The sequence below is a fragment of the Chanodichthys erythropterus genome, chromosome 8 (genome assembly GCF_024489055.1).
Source record: "Chanodichthys erythropterus isolate Z2021 chromosome 8, ASM2448905v1, whole genome shotgun sequence".
In the NCBI taxonomy this organism is placed as follows: domain Eukaryota; kingdom Metazoa; phylum Chordata; class Actinopteri; order Cypriniformes; family Xenocyprididae; genus Chanodichthys; species Chanodichthys erythropterus.
Window position 1 is genome coordinate 1,931,457 of NC_090228.1, and position 13,139 is coordinate 1,944,595.

Below are 13,139 nucleotides of genomic sequence, written 5' to 3' on the forward strand. Positions count from 1 at the left end.
TCTCTGCTGCTCTTACAGTCTGTATCACTGTACATCAGTATGATGCTCATTTGAGTCAAAAACACTCTTAATATCCAGCGGTATGACCAGTTTAACTGCACTGACACCATCAGAGGAGAACAAAGCTCAAAGAGAACAAAATGACTCCATTGTCTTTGCTGCTTTACAATTGGTCTGATATTTGATGAAGTTTCCATGATTCGTTCTGTTATTTTCCTGTTTATAATCTGTTTTTAAACAGTTTCTATTGTATAAAGTGCTGAATTGAGTTTGTGAATGTTTGTTGCATTTTTCATGAAATAACAGGAAGTCTTCTGTTTCAGATCGATTTATAATGTCTAGTATTATCAGATTATCAGATGTTATTTTAACTGAGATACTATTATAGTTTTTATCAATATTTTGCAATATATATTTATATACTACATATTTCATTTTTATTGTAATTTTAGTTTTTGTCATTTTTATTAATTATTGTTTTATTTTAAATAGATCTATATCAATTTTTATTTCAGTTTTAATTATTTAAGTACATCAAGTCAAACTAAATAAGAAATATTTCATTTTGCAATTAACTGAAATAAAATAAGTTTAATTTTTTCTATATATTCCTTTATTTCAGTTAATGTTTATTTTATTTCAACTAACGGAAATGTTTTTATTATGGCTTTAGTTTAATTACCCTGGATTAATGCTTAGACTATACATTATTCATAATGAATATATATGAATATTATATTGTTTTTAATTGTTATATATATATATATATATATATATATATATATATATATATATATATATATATATATATATATATATATATATATATATACACACTCTTAGCCCGGATTTTATATTTACTTAAAAATATAATTACAATATACTTAAAATATTTAAGTTTGGTTGCATTACTTATAAAATATAAGTAAATTCTACTAATTTGTGGGTGTATTTGAATGTGTTAATAAATGTAAGTTAAATGCACTGAAATTATGAAGTTTTTCTCCTGACCACGCCTCCTTCACACTGGTTTGCGGCGGGTAATGACGCCATTTTGCCGTGGTGTGTGTGAATTCAAGGAGCTGTTGATGAGCAGTTGGAACATTTGTTTTGGCTGTTCTACAGACATTTTTTCCTAACATTTACCTTTTTATAGTTTTTCACCAAAGGAGAAAATCACAATTTTTAAGTTACCATCATCGAGGGTCAGGGTTTGTTTTAGTTGAGCTGTTGACCCTTAACTTTTTAATATTAGATTTTGTTTGGGCAGTTTTAACTGCAATAAAACCAACCAGACAAGCAAAGTTAAAAGATGATCAGGTGGTGTTGGTTATGTTTTCACATAATCATTATTTGATCTGAATCACTGAACTCATTTAGAGTCCAATCTCTGAGTTAGATTTACATTATTGATTACAGCAGCACTGTGATTCTACAGCGGATGATCAACTTCTATAATAATTTTTTTTTTTTAAGTTGTCCTTATCACAAAAAAAATATATATATATATATTTTAGGCACATACAGACATCAAGAATCAGCCTGTGAATCTCAACGACGGTGACAAGCAACATGTTCTGATAAACAGATCAACTCTGAACATTAGAAAACAAGCTGCTAAAAAGTCACAGAAAAACAGCAAAATTTAAATAGTGAGAATAAAGAAATTACTAAGACAATTCAGCTCATAATTTATTCATGCAGCAATGCATGATGGGAGGCATGGATGATTTTTGATTGGTGGCAAGTTAACTTGCTTAGTCCATTGAACTTAAATATACTAGTTGTAATAACTACAAAGTAATTAATATTACAAAACATTTTAAGTTAAATGAACTTGAATTATTAAGTTCACATTACTTAATCATTACTTAATTTTTTTAGGGCAACCAGTTTCCTCAAATTTTTTAAGTAAATTCAACTTATCCGGGCTAACAGTGTATATATATATATATATATATATACACACGTTTTTTAACAATTAATATAAATTACTTAACTATAATTTGATTAAATATATAATTTGATTTAAAATATTTGAAGAAATCTAATGTTTTTACATGCAAGTAATGAAATCACTATACAATCAGTTTACAGAACAAGCAACTCGATGTCAGTGAGATCAAACAAAACCCAGTCACGTGTGAAACTACATTTCAGAGTCTTCCTTCGTGTACATTTGAGGAATGTGACTGGGTTAATCCGGCACACATTACACAATAAACATATTCAACACACATAAACCTATGAACTCTGTGTTATGGAGGCAGGTGAAAATGCATAATATTGAGTATAATCTGTGATGTGATTTGCATGTCACATGAGACGCTTTTTAGTTCTTTAGGACTTGAGTGAAAACACCCTACATTTGAATATTTTAGGAATGTAAAGGAGTGCCAGCTTTGGTTTGTTGAGAAGCTAAACATTAACCAGGTGGAAGAGAATGTGAGCGAGATACTTCTAGTAATGAAAAGAATGTGTTTTATTATGTCTTTATAGGGTCTGATGGTGTTTTTACTGTCATTTTGATTAATAATAGGGTTTACTGCAGTACCACAGACTGAAAAAGCAGCAGGATTGTCTGTGGATCATAATAGCGTTGTTCATCATCAGGAAAGATGCTCTATTAAAGCTCAAACTCAGGAGAATGGCAGTTCTGTGCGTTTCTAATGTCTCAGCATCACAACAGTGTGTAAAGTCAGCATTATGGAGCCCATAGAATCAGGTTTTGAGATATTGCTGACTCATAACGCACACACACACATATGCATTTTTGTCCAATTAAATCTGTCTAGATTGACAACACCCTCATACAGGATCATTCCTCTGGGACGTCCTGTAAAACTTGTCTGATCAAGCAGCAGTGACCGCGATGAGCTTTTATGTCCCATGCCAACCTCTTGTTTTAAAAGGACATGTCAGCACAAGACAGGAAAGTGTGGCATTTCATATTCGGAAGTCTCTGGAAGCAGCAATTACAGCGCTTTGTTTGATAAGTCCTATAATAAACAGAAGTAGCACCCAACCCATGACCTGCAAAAGACATCCTTCACCTGCATTATCATCACACAACACCTCTATTCATGCTATAATCATCATAAATGAAGCTGTAAAGAGATGCTGAGGTGATGCCTGATTAAAATATAACCACACCTGTCTGCCAGCATTTTTATTAGTCAAGTGAAATGCCATTTTTCTCCAGTGGAATGAATGTGATCTGTGATAAATTTGTTTGCTTTATTCCTGCAGTGAGTGAGTTGTGCTTTAATTATCCTAAAGGTGTTTGATGAGTAATTGTGGTGTGACCGGCACACATTAACTCGATTTAAAACAGAAAAAAGAAAAAGAAAAAGCTCAATTTACATCACAAACAAATCCCTATCCACAGGGAATCTGCTGTAGATGTAGTGTTGAGAGCGATGAGATCATGTCAGGATCGTGTTTCCTCCCTTGACAGGGCGTGTCAGAGAACATGTGTACACAAGCTCAAAGAAAATGACCACTAAATAAACCCTTAGAGTGAGGAAAATGTTGAGACAGGAGAGATATTTACACAAAAAAAAACTGTCAATATCACATTCATTTTCCATACGGAAGCTTTTCAGACTGTGATGGCATGTTTCCACTGTTATTAACATTGTAAATGTTTTTTATTTTTAAAATTTGATGTACAATAACATTGAATTAAACATCAAAAGACTAAAATAGCATTTTCTGGTAAAGCGTATACTCCAATAATTTTTATTTTATTTACAGAGCCTATTTGAAAAGTCATTTTGTGTTTTATTAGATTTGCATTAAATAAAAAATACTAAAAAAATGTTTTTAATAAGACTTTCTTTCATTGTTAGAGCAAATGGAAATGCAAAAGTATTTTTTATGTACTTTCCGTTCTCCGCTATAGAAGTTTACCAACTTAAGACGACTTCTGCTTCTGAGAACCACAGAAATGTGAAAAGGATCCATTGTTTGGCCTGAGGTGATATGAATACATTTCTGTGTTTCATTTGTAGGGCGTTTATGTTTACTTTTGTACGACAAATAGTTTTGGTACTGTGTTATGTCACCACTTGCAAAATCTGCATCCTGAAACAAATAAGAATCAAGAATCATGAATTATGAATAGTAATCAATGGAATCAAGTGACATACGCATACTAAATCAACCTTTGATCGCAATGACTAAGGTGATTTTGACCCCAGAACATCATGCATGACTGAAGCTTGCACTGTCACGCTCTCTCTCTCTCTCTCACACACCCTCTGCTTACAGATACGTAACTATGATCCGTGTTTCTGACGCATGCTCTCACACCAACATAAACAGTGCTTCACCTGGAGTAACAGCACAGGTCACATGAGCAGCAGACGCTGTGTCAGGTTGACTCAGGATCTTTTGAATGAAGCTCAAAGTCATTTCAACATGGATCTGTTTAATTACTACTTTGTACTTTGAGCTTTGTATTTGTAGGTAGTTTGCACACTATTTACACAGTAAATTTGATTTATTTATTTTTGTTCTTGCTGGTGCAAATCTCAATGTGATTGTTATAATAAAGGTTTATTGTTTTTTTACTTGATTTAACCCATAAAATGTAATTTTGTTGGTATAAATTAATGCATTTAGGTATGAAATAATATTTTTGGCTTATCATTTTTAGGTTACCATTTTGTTCAGTGTACACACCTGCATCCACACCATGTTTGGGGTTGGCAACCATATTTGAAACAAAAGCAGCGACAGGTTTTTCCAGTACTGTGACATTCAAGTGCAATGGTTTATTTTAAAAATGACTGGATTTTGAGAAAAGTGGAGATGAATGCAAGCTTCCAGGGGCGAGAGAAGTCTGTCGTTTTTACCGGAAGATCCAACTTTTGGCCTATACAAAAAATCAAGTACTTTTGTAGCTGGCTTTTACTCAAGTAAAACTGAAATTAACTTAATACACTGCTGGGTTCAGCCTTTTTGGTTATTTTTTTTTTTTTATATTTTTTACCCAGGTGCTAAATAGTTTTTCTGTAACTCAGCTGCTGGGTCATTTTTACTGTCAGAAATGAGGAACACCCTCACACTCCTACTCAGCACTGGGTCAATGCAACCCAAAGTTGGGTAGTCAAACCGGTTAAAACTGTTATGAAAGAAAACTTCTCGAGTGGAAACTTCCTGAATGAAATTAAGGTTTTTATTACATTGTATTTCTATCAAATTATTACAAATAATAAAACATCTGTGGTCTCATATTTTACCATTTATGTACTTTAGACTTGATTTGTGTACTTTGTCAACCACTGATGAATTGTTCACAATAAGATCTATAACATTTATACATTTACATTATACATTTAAAAAAGTATGTATATTCAGATGAAACGCAGCTCATATCTCCGTCTATGAGTAATTATCGCATATAGTTGAGCAGCGCCATTGTATGTAAGCGAAGCTGTGAGGGATAGACTGTGTTTTCAAAATGGCCTCCACTTTAAAAAGCTGCATAAAGCTCCTAGATCACGCAGAACTATCTAAAAACACAATTAAATAATAGTACAACCCTCTGAAGAGATGTATACTGTCTGCCCCTAACATCATAGCTTTCATTCCCGTTAAAAGATGGTGCTGCTGTGAATTATGTCAATTAATGAACTGTGTAGGACTGTAACCAGGGTTGACGCGGCCTATATTGTTGATTCACGTTGCCAGGGCGTTGCTAAGCTGTTCTGAGTGATTTACAGTCTCAAGTGAAAACTGTCCACCTTATGGCTCAAGTTTCTCCTCTAATGTAAGTTTTTGAGATGTTTGAGGCATATTGCTTTTGTTCTTTGTATGCTTTTTTATGCTGTTATTTTTATTTTTGAGTACCCTGAAAAGCACTCTATAAATAAAATGTATAATTATTATTAAGTCTGATCCCTTAGTAAAGTAAAAACACACCTCTCCTCAACAAGACCCGTGGTTTATGTCCCGCCATGTACGTGATCTGTGACGATACGCCTCTCTGAGTTTCTCTGATTAGAGAACCGTGTCAATAACTCGCACCTGAGCTAGAGGGTTAAACCCCTCACTTGGCACCTGTGCATGAAATGCATGAATCAAACATCTAACAGTCAAGTGCAAAATTACTGCGTTGTTCTGAAACACTCACAAAATATTCCTCTGTTCCAGCAGTAAATCACAACTATGATCAACATCACCGTCATAAACGCATCTGCATGTACGGAGTGTGTTATTTGTTTGGGTTTATGGTTAACGTGGAGGAACATAGTGTACTTTTTTTTACTGTAGTGTAGGTGATCAAGTATTTGTTAATGGAGACCAACGCCTGCAGACGTGTTCTTCAGCGGTCACAAACTGTCCCAGAACAGAAAATGACTGTCTTTAATTAATTAATTGATCACCTACTGAAAATTGGCAGGAACATTTTAAGGTTGTGGTCCAGTATAACCGTTGTTTTCATGCACATGTCCTTCTGTACACCATATTAGGCAACGTTTTTATTTAGAAATTGCATTAATGGACATTTTTACAAAAGTTTCTCCTGGGAAAATATTAGAAATTAAAAAAGATTTTATAACTGTTATTGCGGTTTTGTTTGTTTATTTTTGTTTTGTTTGTTTTATATTGTTAAATTATTGTATAAAATTCATTGAAGTATTATTGTTATGATTATTTTAAATCTCCAAAAAAAAAAAAAAAGGAGAATAAATCATGATAAACATACCATAAATGTAGCAATTTAGCATGATCAAACGTGCCTTTGTAAACTCATTACGCTTTGACGTCAGGCTCCAACACCAACAAAGTTTTAAGTAATTTTGTTGTGTGTATTTGTCATTTTTAATAGTTTTTGTTTTTTAAAAAATGCCTATATAGTTTTTATTAATTTTTATTTCAGTTTTATGTTTAGTTATTTTAGTACATCAAGTTAAATGAAATAAAAATGTAGGGTTAATGTAAAATACATTTAAGTTTTTTATTCTATTTTATTTCAGTTAAGTTTAATTTAAAGTGACGAAAATGTTTTTTTTTAATGGTTTTAGCATTAGTTAACTATAATTAACCCTATTATGTGGCTTCAGAAGACTTGAAATATGAGAATTATTACTGAAAACAAGCCTAAAGGCCGTTCACACCAAGAACAATAACTATAATGATAACTATATTAGCGTCCACACCAGCGGACGATATCGTTTTGTTTATTATAAACACTGTTTATTAGATTCTGATTGGATGTCATCATTTTTATCGATCAATATAGTTATCATTTTTGGTGTGAACTGGCCTTTAATATCTTAAGCAATTTATTTTTGTCTTTGAAAGAGTAATAACAAGCCCTGTTTTTTGTTCTTTTGTTTATTCTTTAACTGTATGGAGAAGAGAAACATGTTTGAGATTGAATTAATGACAGCATGTTCACTTTTTAGGCGAACTGTTCCTTTAAATCAGCATGATCTCTGCTTCCACTTGCACTGCTCGGATTCCCAGAATGAGACTGCGAGATACAGGCGGGATGAATCCTGATCAAGCCGTCACTTAATGTCACAGTAAGCATCTGATCAAGGCGTTCATGTCTTTGGCCTCATTTAACAGGAAGAGAGAGACAGTTAATCCACAGTCCTGTATAATAGGCTTAAGTGTGACCCAGTGTGGGCATTTTTCTTACATTTAAGTAGGGAACAGGATAGTAACATCATGCTTTCGGACAGTGGGTGATCATTGAATTATAAAAACATCAAGAGGCAGAAAGAGGCTTGGTGGATCGATGTGAACGTAACCTTGAGAAAAGCAAAGCAGGGAATGGAAATTTCCCAATTGCATCGGGAAGGGTGGGACGGGCTGAGCTGCGCTGTCATGTGATTCAGATGAAAATGAAACACAGCCCTTTTTTTATCTGTGTGTGCAGCACCTGGGTCATTAGGATGTCACATTTATTAGCTGATGACGCCAATCTAGTTTTGTCCTTGTGCACAAAGAGATAAATGACACAAACACACATTTAAGATAAAATTCTACAAGTAACTTTTGGAAAACAATAGCTACTTGATAAATCTGAGCTGTATACAATGTATTCGGTCCAGAAGTTTTTAGTGTAGTTTTATTTATATTTTGTATTATTTCATGTTCATTTTAGACATTTCGTTATGTGCTTTTGTCTTTATTTATCTTAAATGTTGCTATTTTGGTTTATTTTTATTTCACATTTAGTTTTAGTTTATTTCCAGTTCCAATGCTGACATTTCCCAAACACGCTCGAAGCCCCTGACCAATCACAACACACTGCTCCAGCCGACCAATCAGAGCACATTGTGCTTTTCAGAAGGAGGGGTTTCATAAAGACAGAAAACAGAGCGTTACTGACAGACTGGGAAGAGAGGAGCTGCAACAATGGAGAATATGAGGAAAATCAGTTCAGTTCTCTCAGAAATAATGAACCTCAGGCTTCACTTTACAGCTCTGTTGAGCAGAGTGGGAATGGAATAGAGCGCAACAGTCAATTTCCAGAAGTAAAAACTTAATTTTCTTCATAGGGAAATTTTGAACAATAACTTAATAAAGACCTACAGAGCTACTGTGATACGAGGTTGTTAATCGATGGTATTTGCTTCTGCTGAAGCCATCAGCCCACATTATTTCAGCTTATTTTTAAAATAATCATGTTTAACAGCAGAATTCCTGGTAAAAAATACTACATTACCCATGATTCTTTTGAGAAAATTACACTGAACAGAGAGTCACCACAAGCAAAACATGCTCTTTAGCTCCGCCCATTCCCATGAGGCACTGCGAATGATGTAATCGAGTCGATCTCTCCACGCTCCTAAAAGACTTAAATGTTTGTGTATATATATATATATATATATATATATATATATATATATATATATATATGCATATTTTGTAATAAACGAATACACTCAAAAAAACAAACTGTTGGATTTACTTAAAGGTGCCCTTGAATCAAAATTTGAATTTACCTCAGCATAGTTAAATAACAAAAGTTCAGTACATGGAAAAGACATACATTGAGTTTCAAACTCCATTGTTTCCTCCTTCTTATGTAAATCTCATTTGTTTAAAAGACTTCCGGAAAACACGCGGATCTCAACATAGCACCGACTGTTACGTAACAGTCGGGATCATTAATATGTATGACCCCAATATTTGCATATGCCAGCCCATGTTCAAGGCATTAGACAAGGGCAGCCAGTACTAACATCTGGATCTGTGCACAGCTGAATCATCAGACTAGGTAAGCAAGCAAGAACAATAGTGAAATGGAGATGGAGCAATAATAACTGACAAGATCCATGATAGCATGATATTTTTAGTGATATTTGTAAATTGTCTTTCTAAATGTTTCGTTAGCATGTTGCTAATGTACTGTTAAATGTGGTTAAAGTTACCATAGTTTCTTACTGTATTCACGGAGACAAGAGCCATCGCTATTTTCATTTTTAAACACTTGCAGTCTGTATAATTCATAAACACAACTTCATTCTTTATAAATCTCTCCAACAGTGTAGCATTAGCCGTTAGCCACAGAGCACAGCCTCAAACTCATGCAGAATCAAATGTAAACATCAAAATAAATACTATACTCACATAATTCAAAGCATGCATACAGCAGGCATGACGAACATCTTGTAAAGATCCATTTGAGGGTTATATTAACTGTGTGAACTTTGTAAATGCACTGTATTATAGTCGAGAGCTCGTGGGGCAGGGAGCAGGTGAATTAAAGGGGCGGCGCGCTGCCAAAATCAGTGTATAGTTAATGATGCCCCAAAATAGGCAGTTAAAAAAATTTATAAAAAAAAATCTATGGGGTATTTTGAGCTGAAACTTCACAGACACATTCAGGAGACACCTTAGACTTATATTACATCTTGTGAAAAAGCATTCTTGGGCACCTTTAAAAAAGCAGCGTCAAGTGGTTCCACCCAACTGTAGTTGTATGAACAAAAGAAATTCAAGTGAAGCTGACAAAATTATATAATCATTTGAATTTGTCACTGTTACATAATATTTATGTGCAGTTTATTAAAAAATGTTATGTTGAATTGATAAAAGTTTATTACATTTATTTATTGACTTAATTTACCTGATTAAATTAACTATTTGCTTTACAAAATGCACTCAAAAAAAATAGTTATTTCTACATTAATTGGTGCGTTTCACTCAGTAATGACTAAACAAAAGCTGACAATACTCATTTTAAGTAGAAACAACTCAGATAAATTAAGTTCATGTAGTTACATGAGTTTTTTGAACAAGGATGGTTTGAGTGAAACTAACAACAGTGAAAGTTTATATTTTTGAGTGTATGATGTTATTATATATATATATATATATATATATATAGTCTTGTATTTTATTTTTTTCCGTAGTGTTGTGATTCACCACGTAGCTGATTGACTCGGTTCATGGATTATAACTCTTTAACAAATAATTTTTTTTTTTAAATCCCTATGGGACAAATTATTGTAAAAAATACTTCCAGAACCAGAGCAGCTGAAAAACGGGAAGCGCCGCTCTATAGATTGTAGAGCGTGTTAATGACCACCATGTTTGGTCAACAGTGTGATGTAATGCAGTGTGAGACAGAGCTTTGGCATGTGTTGTCCTTCCTGTCACTTCCTTCTCTTTACCCCAATTTCCTGCACAGGAAATTGTAACATTGTTGTTCATGTTATGTGTAGTTGTAATGTAAACCATGCCGACAGATACTGTATTTTATAACCATGTTCAGACCATATTTCCTGTGGGAATTAAGGGAATGTGCTTTAGATGTTTGGCGTGGCGAATAAATCACGCTCCACTCCTGTTATACAATAATCTCATCGCAGAATATTAAGATGGCATCTGCTTTATTAGTCTGTTTGGCAAGTTTTGTGTGTCTTCAGTGCCGTTGAGGACAGTTTATCCAGGATTCCCGATCTCTGATTCTCTCCGATTCGCTGTAATACCATTCCCCAGCTCTCTGCCGACACAAACTCTAGAAGTCAGTGGGTTCATATGCTTTGGATCTGGGTTGTCTTTTACAATATTAACGGAAAGTTTTGATGCCGTTTAGAGGTTCGTCTCAGCTACTCCTGCAGGTCCAGGAATTCAGAGCTCTTTCAGCTGTAAGAGGATTACAGGTCCAAAGCTTCATATCAAAAGATGCCCGTATTCCTCCGCAGCTAATTTCTGCTGTTCATCTGGAAAATTCCCTGGATTTATGTCATGGCTCATTGTGGTTACATTCTGGCCGTCGGTGGTGTTGATGTACTTCACTGAGACCAGGGTTATCATCATTAACTAAAACATTTCTGTTAATTGGAATAAGGCTGAAATGATTCATCTTTGAGCTTGTAGACTTAAAAGTACCTCAATTTTTTTTTTTTTTTCTGCTAATTTATTAGGGCTTACAGTGTTCACTAGTAATCAAACCCATGACCTTGGCTTTGCTAATGCCATGTTGTACAGTGTGAGTTACAGGAAGGCTGGATTATATTATGTTTTGTGTGTTGTTATGATATTTTGGATGCTGGTTTAGTTTTGCTGGTTAATATGCATTATACAAGCATTACATTAGTCATTCAGACCAGCATCAACCAGCCTGGACCATCATGATGGTTTATCTTTCGCACACTGTAAAAAAAATCCCAGTAAAATTTACGGTAAAAAAACGGCAGCTGTGGTTGCCAGAACTTTACCGTAAAAAATACAGCAGCAACGTAAAAAAAAATCTATTAAATTTACGGTAAAATAACGTATTTCATTAACTGATATAATGTTAATTTACCAACCTAATGAAGTACTATCTATTTTGTACTTTTATAATACACTGACAGTCACCAAACACAGTGGTGATGAGAGTCACATGATGAATCAAAGTTCATCACAAGCAGATTTTCCACAAGCTGAGGAGAACAACACTAACATATAGAAGGTGCACACAGTGTCATTCACACACACACTAAACACATGGTAACATGCATGAAATTTTAAAAATGCAATAAACATTAATTTAACAACATTAGATGTAACATAAAACCCTAATGTACATAACTGATTAGAAAAAAAAAGAGAAAAACTAAGAAGAAACAGTTATTTCAACGAAAATATATCAAATGTGAAGTGTCACGCAGGGAATTGTGGGAATGTCAATTTACGGTTTTTCACTGTAAATTTTACAACAAATTGTTATTTTTCACTTCCCAAAACTGTGAATTTAATGGTATTTTAATGTAAAATTACATTAAATGTACCGTTAGATCTATTACAGTTATTCACCGTATATAGTACGGAAACTTTCGGTAAACCAATTGACAGTTTTTCACCGCAGCATTTTTACAGTCTTTTACTGTTAAAATCACGGTCATTTTTTTTTTAATAAAAAAAAATGCTGGGTTAAAAATAACACAAGTTGGGTTGAAAATGGACAATTGGTTTGTTTTGACCCAGCAGTTGGGTTAAATGTTTGCCCAACCTGCTGGGTAGTTTTTTTTAACTCAACTATTGTTTAAAAATTACTGTATTGTTTGCTTAAAATGAACCCAAAATATGTTGGAAATGCACATTTATACATTTATTAATATGTTTAATTAATAATAATTAAACAATAAATGTTTATTAAATTGCTTAATAAATGTTTACCTTTTGATTTTTAATTTTCAACCTATTTTGGGTTCATTTTAAGCCAGCCATATAGTAATTTATAATAAGCACGCTTGCAAGTTGGTCAAACATTTAACCCAACCGCTGGGTTAAAACAACCCAATTGTTGGATTTGTTCATTTTCAACCCAACTTGGGTTGTTTTTAACCCAGCATTCTTTAGAGTGTACTGATGATGAGATTCAGACCATCGCAGATGGTCTGCAATTCTTCTAACCTCCTATAACCCATTGACCTAAATATATTTCAAATCTCATCTTACTGTGAACTTGGCCTGCAGGTGTTCAGAAACACACAAACACTAGTAAATAGGGTCAGAGAAATGCACAATGCATGTATTTGCACGGTCGCATTTCACTTCCTGTGTCTGTGTCAAGAGCGTTTGTTTTCCGGTCTGATAACTCTGTCACAAACACACTAAACCTCCTGCCACAGCTGTACATATCTGAAACACAATAACACCATCAGACGTGATGATTGTGC